Source organism: Callospermophilus lateralis, unplaced genomic scaffold, assembly GCF_048772815.1.
Source record: "Callospermophilus lateralis isolate mCalLat2 unplaced genomic scaffold, mCalLat2.hap1 Scaffold_84, whole genome shotgun sequence".
In the NCBI taxonomy this organism is placed as follows: domain Eukaryota; kingdom Metazoa; phylum Chordata; class Mammalia; order Rodentia; family Sciuridae; genus Callospermophilus; species Callospermophilus lateralis.
In genome coordinates this window covers 1,274,179-1,281,237 of record NW_027516477.1, presented here as the reverse complement: position 1 = coordinate 1,281,237, position 7,059 = coordinate 1,274,179, and the positions used below count along the sequence as shown (strand labels likewise).

The 7,059-nt window shown below is 42.2% G+C and overlaps 1 pseudogene; it reads right to left on the bottom strand.

Moving 5' to 3' along the window:
• Positions 1-2,633: 2,633 nt before the first annotated feature.
• On the bottom strand, positions 2,634-6,283 carry LOC143641095 (AF4/FMR2 family member 4 pseudogene; annotated as a pseudogene).
• Between the last annotated feature and the right edge of the window lie 776 nt (positions 6,284-7,059).

The window sequence follows — 7,059 nt, the reverse complement described above, 5'->3', positions numbered from 1 at the left end:
CCATTGCCCACTACCAACTGGTAGAAAAAAGAAAAGGAAAAAAAACCCTCTACATGAAAAAGTTGAACAAGTCATTCTCCAAGAATTAACAGTTTTAAAAAGAAACATCTTAGAGCAGCACCATAACACATAGGAAACTCTGCTTTGAGAAAATATCAGTGTGACCCCAGAAATGCTCCTGCTACCTTTCAGGACACACAAGAGACTAGAATGCACTGGAACTTAAGAGATGCCTCACTGGCTGTTGTTGCTGAAGTCAAAAAGCCCAGAGGATACTTGTTCCACTTCTAAGACATCACTGCAAATTAAGGAATCAGAGTCAAAGAAATCAGAGGAGGACAGAACACATACATACTTGATTAACATCTGTTATTTCTTACTAAATTACTAATCACAACAGCTGAGAAGTTGTCCATAAGGAAAACTATTCCTAGAATACACTAAGATTAAATTTGAAAGATATCAGAGGCAAATTCTCCAAGGGAAAAGGTTAAATTCAACATAATTCATAATCTCAATCTTCAAAGATATGTAAAAATAACTTGAGGTACAAAACAGTTAAGAAGCTCTATAAATATGAGGCCACAGGACAATGAAAGTTCACTAGCTTCAGAAATAAACGTTAAGAGAGACCCAAGCAGAGGATTCACTGGGAGATTCTCTATCCCTTCTTTCCCCTTTCCCATTTCAAACCTTAGCAATATCTACAAAGAGTAGGGCAAGCTTTCCCCCCTCCCCACCCCCAGAGTTGGATGTATTTGTTTTTGGAATAAGGAGTACAAAGCACTTCTTGAAGCAGCATTACCCAATTGGTTAGACTAAGTCATGTACAAACATATTAGCTTTTCTGAATTAATCTTTTTATGTCCGTAAAGGAAGTTTTATTTTAAATGAAAGAATTCAACATTATTACTACAGAGGACCAACCATGTATTGACAATCTGGTCCTAGTGTAAAACTTCTTCTGTAAACAATCCACAGAGTGTTCATTTAAAAGTAATATTTAAGGCACACCAGACATGATAGGGGCAGTAAAAACAAAGTATAGAGGGTATATCTCTCATCCTCGACTCCTATATGCACCTTGTAGGGAAAGGAACATTGATATACAATTCTTACAGAGCTGGCATCTTAAGCTCTATCCCAGCTCTCCTCCCTTTTCCAAGAGAGCTGACATTAAACCAAGTTAGGTGGCACTTTTCTAGTATGAATTTTCTGATCCTATCAGAAAAATACATCACTGATGAGGGCCTTTAAGAAGGAGAAATTCATTATCTCTACATCAGGCATTAGAACTGTAACTTGTATAGCAAAACCACACACACCACAGCTGCAGGCCATTCCCACATCAGTTACCAATGCTCACTTCAGAGCATTACAATCTAGTATAGGGGAAAAATCTGCAGAAAGATTTTAACCTTCGAATATTATCAATTAAAGAGACATAGGCAGAAACCCTCAGGAGTTGGATCATGCCTTTTTCAAGATTAACTTAATCTGCTTCAATTGTGTCAAAGAATAAGCAACAAAAGAGAATACATGGTTTTAATAAAATTCTTAAAGTTTAAGATTGCCTTTTTTTTAAATTAATTTTTATTGTAGGTTGTTCAAAACATTACATAGTTCTTGATATATTATATTTCACACTTTGATTCAAGTGGGATATGAACTCCCATTTTTACCCCATATACAGATTGCAGAATCACATCAGTTGCACAACCATTGATTTACATATTGCCATTCTGGTGTCTGTTGTATTCTGCTGCCTTTCCTATCCTCTACTATCCCCCCTCCCCCATCCCCTCCCCTCTTCTCTCTCTACCCCCTGTACTGTAATTCATTTATCCCCCCTTATATTTTTCCTCCTTTCCCCTCACTTCCTCTTGTATGTAATTTTGTATACCCCTCAGGGTCTCCTTAAGATTGTCTTTTTATGAAACCCTTCAATATGATGTGCTTCTCCTAGAAAGTTTGCCTACTCTTTTGTAATGCATTAAATGCAAGTTATGGTCACCTTGTGATTGCTGTAGTGTTAACATATTCACAGTTTTTGAAATAATGCATACCAAATCAGACACATTTCATTTTATAGCCACATAAAATGCCATCTTCTCATCTTTAAGTGACTTTTCATGTGTTAGAAAGAAATGCTTAATACTAAGCATAAATTTTACAATAATAAAATTGCAGTTAAGATTTGAAATAATATCAGGTAGTAGGTAGAGAAAGAACATGTTCCTATTTTAGATGAACCAACTCTTACTCATAGAAGAGCTACCACAAAAAGACAATAGGTAACAAGTCTCCCAAAATATATAAATAAAAACACCTACATTAAATTTATGCTAAATATTCAACAGAGTAAATTTATAGGCAGAAATAACTAAGTTTTAAACAAGCCCCAGTCTGGGAACTTAAAAAAATTAAAATAAATAGAATCTCACTTGATTAGTTACGAATTGCAACTGGAATTTCAATCTTATTATAGATCACTAAAACCATCTTATCAATATGCTGCAGATTTAAAAGTATTTAAATAATTTTTCACATTGGGAATATTAAAGGGGTCAATTGATATAATGGCTTTGGGTAATAAACAACACATGAACCAAGGAGGAGAAAACCATTCCTCATTCTTAGTGTTGACTAGGTGGTGTAATGGCAGTTTTCCTTCGTGATGTAACACAGTGTTGTGGAAAAATCAGAGGCAACAAGAATGTGTTCAGTTCAAGATATCAACTTGGCATCTTGGCGAAGCCAGTGCAGTCCCTGCCGGGTATAACGAGCTAGATCTGTCATGATGCTTGCATTAAAGATGAGTGGGCCCATTACTTTATCCAGTTCAGCAAAGAATTCTTTTTGTTCTTTGGAAAGCTCTTCAGCTTGGTCCCAAATTTCAGTGGCATAGAGGAAGTTAGATGTAACCTGAACATAGCTGGCTGCCATCTGGTGGATCTTCTGTGGAATGGTCACTGAAGAGCCACTTGCTGAAGCACTTACTGCCCCCAGAAGAATAATTTCCCGAATTGCCTGGTGACAGCTTTGGAGAAACAGGGGAAGGCATCCCAACGGCTTTGCTCCCCAAACCAGGTGATGGTGCTTGAGAATTATTATAAGAATTCTTCAGGTGTTCTGTCAGTGTCTTTGAGTACTTCAGAGCATTTTCCTTCTTCAGTTTGAAGAGCCTCAGGTACAGCAAAGATTGGCATCTCAGGTAAAGTACTGTGAGTCTTTTATCTGCAGCTGTGGCATCTGGTGCCAAGTAATTCTTTAGCTTCATAGTGTATTTGATAAGCTCCACTGTGTCTGAATACATAGGGAATGGGGATTTGGATTCCTGAGCATTCTTCTCTAATGCATTCCCACATTCAATGAAAGATACCACAGCATCAAGATAGTATACTGCTTTTTCAAACCTATCAGACAATGCATCTGCATTGTGCTTTAGCTTTTTTGCTTCTTGTAGATAATGGTCTACTGAATAATTTCTGTCATCAAAGGCAAGCTTTGTTCTCCGAGGCTTAGAAGCATCAGGAGTCGGTGTAGATGGAGGACAGTTAGAGGAGCTATTTAGAGCCTTTTCCTTAACCTCCTTGGAGCTACTGGAAGTCTTCCCTTCTGTCTTCTTCTGTTTTGCTGAAGAGGAACTGTTTTTGCTGCTGCCACTATTCTCCTTGTTATTATTACTGCTTGACTTTAAGGAAGATGACTGACTAATAGTCCTCTTTTGAGAGCCATGCTCTGTTTTTGGGTCTTTTGAAGGAACAGGCCCAGCAGGTGAAGGTAACAACTCCTTTTCTTTTGCAGCGCTCTGCTTTGATGACTCTCTGTTGCTGGATGGCTTGTGGCCAGATGAGTTCTTTTTTTCTGTTTTGGGTTTTTTGCTCTCACTGGCTCGGTTATCATCTTCACTCTTATGTTTCCTCTTGCCTTTGTTGGAAACTTTTTCTGAGGCTTGCTTCTGAGCCTCTCAGGTGTGTTTTTATGACACATTTTTCTTTTCCCCCCTTGGGTGTTTCAGTTTCTTTATAAGGCTTTCCTGGTATTCGAGTCAAGAGATTCAGGTCAATCTTCACAATAAGTGGATACCTGTCATCAGGCTCACTGAGGGGTGAAAGGAGTTCCTTCTCTTCCATAGGAGAGAACATTCGTTGCCGAAAAAAACTATCTTCTTCCTCCACAGAGGAGGGTTTAACAGGAGTCCTATTACTATCAGGATACTTAGGAGTTTGAGAAGAAGGAGGAAGGCTCTCACTTTCATCTGAATCTGAGGATGAGGTATCTGTTTCTATGATTTCCCTCGATTTCTGGGAAGATTTACTCGTTGACTTGTATTTCTTTTTCTCTGCAGTAGGTCGTGGGGAAGATTTAGACTCCTTCTTTATATTGGGTTTCCTTGAGCCTTTGGTGGCTGCTTTGTGTCTGCTGGAGGGCATGCTGGTAGCCATGTCTACAGGGGTTTCACTTTCTATCTTCAGGCCTCCACGAGGCTCTTCAGCAGCTGCCTTCTCAGCTTTTTTGGGTTGTTTTTTGCCTACAGTTCTCCTCTGTGTTGTGCTGTCACTCTGTGCTGGAGACTTCTGTCTACCACACCCTCTTTCTGATCCCTTTTGGACAGTTTTGGAGTCTCGTCCAGGAGTAGCAGAACTTGTTTCCTTAGGCCCTCCTGGATCTGCGTAGCTATTCCCAGGGCCCTGTTCTCGGCCTTCTTTTTTGTAGCCTTGAGAGGATGGGATGTTACTGTCTACAGAAGACGCTTGTGAAACTTTATGTGGGTTCACTTTATGCAACCAATTATCAAGTTGCCATTTGTTTGTTGGTGGTGGTTCAGGCTCAGGAGATGCACTCTGGGATGGTTCATTTGCCTCACTGTCACTGGAACTACTTTCACTCTCTGAATCTGATCCTGAGCTGCTTTCAGATCCACTGTGGCTGCTAGAATCATCCCTGGAGTTATCTGCTCCTTCACAATTATGATGTGAAGGTTCAGAATTACTTCCTGGTATACTCCTTGGCATTGTTTTATCACAGTCCTGTTCCCCATCACTGTCTTCACTGCTGCTTAGTTTTAAGTCATCTTTTAACATAGATTTAGACTGGTGCCCATTTGAAGTTTTAGCAGAAGGATTGTATCTTTTTTGTTCTCCAGGGCCAAAATTGGATTGCTGAGTCTCCTTAGTTGGAAAAGGAAATTTGGAAGGTTCTGTTTTGCATGGTGTATAAATAGCCGTTAGAGGGGGAGGCCATGAATGCCTCATCTCTTTAAGAATTTCATCCACACAGCTCACATCACCAGAAGCTGATGCATTCAGTGGTTGGGAAGGTATTTTCAGCTTTGTAAGATGTGCTTTGCTGCTGGGCTTCAGCTCAGTCATGCTGTTGCCATGGGATTGGCCGCTGTAGTGCTCAGAGGATAGCTTTGGTTCCATGGACTCCTGTCCATCCATGGGCCGCACATCGGCAGTGGGTTTCTGTAACATTGAACTGGACTTTGACATCAACGAAGGTGGGAAAGACTGATTTGAGTGCTGCCCACTTGAAAAAGGTACTCGGGAAGGAGAATCCCAATTGGCATCGGGATCCCTAGGTGATTTGGAACGCTGATGTTCCTTGCTATGATGATCATTCCCATGAGACCTGGAAAGACTAGAGCTTAATGAAGAAACAGCCTGGGGTTTTCCAGGGCTAGAAGATCGTGATTTGGAGTGTTCTGATCCATGCTGGCTTTTTTTCCGGCTACTGCTATATGAGTCACGGTCATGCCTCTGGCCAGTACTATTAGTGGCACTGCTACTACCTGCACTGGTCCTCTGGCTACTATGTCCACTCTGTAAGCCTGAGGACCGTTTTTGAGACTGAGAAGTGCTGGGTGCAGGTCCTACTGGAGTCCACTTGCTACTCTGATGAGAGCCTCCATGCCTCTGTTCAAAGAAATTTGGGTTTGATTTTTCATCTGCTGTGGGTGGTACAGTAGGCTTGGGAATTGCAACAAGCTTCGGTATCGATCTGTCTCCTATGAAATCCTTCATTTCATCGTAGTTTCCGAGCATACTCTGAATACGACTTGATAACTTATCTTCTTTGCTAGTGACTTTGTATGGTTCAGCAAAGAGAGGAGAGCTAGGTGGGAAGGCGTCTTCACCCTGCTGAATTTCCTGATTCCGCCTTTCCCGTTCTTTCATACGCAGCACATTCCGGTCTTCACGGTTCATGTTGCTCCAGTCCCGTCTCCGCTAGGCCCGAACCATCTCCCGGCTGCGGCTGCGGCAGCGGCGACGCCGGGCCTGCACCTTCACCGGACGCGCATTCAGGCCCGCCCAGAGGGCAGCGACAGCCTGCCAAGGGCGAGGGGCTTCGGGCGGCGGAGGTTCCGGAGGCCTCGGAAAGCTAAGGCGGTGGCTACGGCACACCTCACACGGCAAAAAGGGAGGGCCCGCCCCGCTCCATGACTGCGGGGCCCAGCCTGGGACGGCTGACTGAGGCGGCGGGGGCGGGCTGACGAAGACCTGGCACCGCGATCCCCGCCCCGTCCGCTGGCGGCGGCGGCGGCGGCGACGTCTCGACTCCCGCAGCCAGGACTCTAACAAAATCTTAAAAGTAGGTGGTGGCAATGGTGAAATGGTAAGGTAATGAATCTAGTGACGTTATTGTAATTATGTCATAATGAGAATTTTCAAACCTGTTATCCATGATAACTTGAAAGTCAGACCTGTTACATACTAAGACTCTGGCTCCAGGAGAGTGTTTGAAAAAGTCTGGGTGTTGGTATATGCTGTCCATGCCATGTAACAACATGCTAAAAAAGAGATCAGCCAAGTATAAATTAATTAAATTAATCACTTCCCATTTCCAAAGCTGACAACCAAGGTGGGGGAAAAAAGTTTGCTAAAGGGAACTTTTTGTCAATTTACTGTAAGTTCAGGAATTTGGGGCAGCGCAACAATGGAAAATTCAACTGCTCTTCTCCCCAAACAGCCGGAAGTATGATTACTTGCGTAGAGCCCTTTTCAGGAGACTCAGAAAAAATATTCTAAAACATGAGCCACTCAGTGGCAAAGG